The 1907-nt window shown below is 43.5% G+C and overlaps 1 long non-coding RNA gene across 1 annotated transcript; it reads left to right on the forward strand.

Moving 5' to 3' along the window:
* The first annotated feature begins 6 nt into the window (after nt 1–6).
* LOC123177543 (uncharacterized) lies at nt 7–1814 on the forward strand. The gene is made up of 4 exons (XR_006488985.1): nt 7–672; nt 768–890; nt 1533–1674; nt 1761–1814. It is a non-coding gene; the product is annotated as an uncharacterized lncRNA (long non-coding RNA).
* Nucleotides 1815–1907: the final 93 nt, after the last annotated feature.

Here is a 1907-nt window from a genome sequence, read left to right on the forward strand (position 1 = left end):
CTTAGGGGTGTGAAAGGCATGAGGACACTGGAGCCCCTCTCAAACCTATCCTCTCTTGTCAGACTAGAATTGTTGCATTGCGGACAGGATCTAAAATGTCAGGGCTTGTGGTCTCTCCTTACCACCGGGGGCCAGCTCAACAAATTAGAGGTCAAGGACAGCCCTAGATTCTTTGTTGATTGGGATCCCAATCCCAGACGGGCTTTGGAGGATGCTGAGGGAGGTGAAGAGCAGCAGACACAGCTTGTTTCATCCACACTGCGTGAGCTCGAGATAGAGGTCATGTCAGGGCTTCTTGCTGCACCCGTCTGCAGATTCCTCTCTTCCTCCCTCACCAAGCTGCGACTTTGGGAGCTTTCGCGTGAAGGGATGAAGCGGTTCACCAAGGAGCAAGAGGACGCCCTTCAACTCCTCTCCTCCCTCCAAACACTAGAGTTTTTGCATTTCGAGGACCTTCAACAACTCCCTGCAGTGCTGCGTAACCTTACCAGCCTCAAGATATTATCAGTCAGCTTATGTACAGCCATCTCGTCGTTGCCCAACGATGCCCTCCCTGATTCACTCGAAATGCTAGATGTCTATGACTGCAGCGAGGAGCTAAAAGAGACGTGCAGGGGGTTAGTGGGAACCATCCCCAAAATCATAATAGACAGAGAAACATACTGATCCAAGGTAACACAAACATACTTTCTTGTGTGTTTTTCCACTTTGCCATTTTCCTGCAATCCTGCTTAATAACACTGTGTTTGTTCCCATCCGCCGTGCAGGACAATGCCTTGGAGTTCCCTTGTACATTCTTCTACCCTTGTAGAGGTCTTCCCTTCCCATTCAAACACATGCATGACACACGGGCCTTTTGGCTGCGGTCTTCCTTCCTGTACGTAAATCTGGTAAGTACATCTAAACTGGAACTTTACTCCTGATGTACAAGACACACCATGTGCTGATTGGCCCTGATCTTTCACTACACTAATAACAGCGATATTTGGGGATTTTTGGTGGGGAAGTGTATGAACTATGAAAAGTTGATATATCTAGCAACCACAAATTAGATAGAATGGATAATTTAGTTGAAGCAAAGCAGAAAATAAGATGGGGATTTAGCACATGGGGGTGCACCCAAAATACGTTTCTGATCGAGACTTCTCAGCACCTTTCTTTGATGCAAAGCAGGAACAACATATTTCTGAACTGAACTATAACTGGGCTCCCTCTTGGTTCTAATTTCAGGGGAAGCTATTACATGCAAATTAGCTGCAGGAACCTTTATTAGGGGTGTCCACAACAATATCAGTTATATACACTTCAACTTATACTCACCGCAAAAAAAAATCCACTTTTACTCCTGCCATATCAGATTTCCATTTTCTTCTCAACGGTAGTGAAACTATTTAAGATTTGTTTCTTGACGCCCCTTTTCTTTTCACAAATCGATAAAATCGGCATCATTATCAGCCAATGCCTTCTGCAAGTCTCTCTTCTTTTCTTCCAACAAAACCGGTGATCACCATTTGATTTTGTTATCTGTGCAGGTGTTTGTTCGATCTTATTGGCTTCTTCATATTTTGCATTTAAATTTGGATTATTGTTATTCATCAAGACGTGGCAGTCTACTCCCCTATTTTGGGTGTCACGATCAAAATAGCAGTAGGACATCAAGCTACTGATATTAAGGTGATTTTTTTCTTTTCATATACCGCTATGTTGCTGTCAGTACCAGGTGTTCTTGCATTTTTAATTTCTGTTGGCTTGCTCTTCAGGTGTTCTTATGTTTGTTTGGTGGGCTTTCAAGCCACTTGTGTTTGCATTTTGTCCAAAACTCATGAAGACTGAAGGTATGCCTGGAAAATCTTCAGTTTTAGGGATCAAAGGATCATCTGGCGTAATTATGGAAAACAATGAATTGT

The sequence above is a fragment of the Triticum aestivum genome, unplaced genomic scaffold, assembly GCF_018294505.1.
Source record: "Triticum aestivum cultivar Chinese Spring unplaced genomic scaffold, IWGSC CS RefSeq v2.1 scaffold300097, whole genome shotgun sequence".
Classification (NCBI taxonomy): Eukaryota; Viridiplantae; Streptophyta; class Magnoliopsida; order Poales; family Poaceae; genus Triticum; species Triticum aestivum.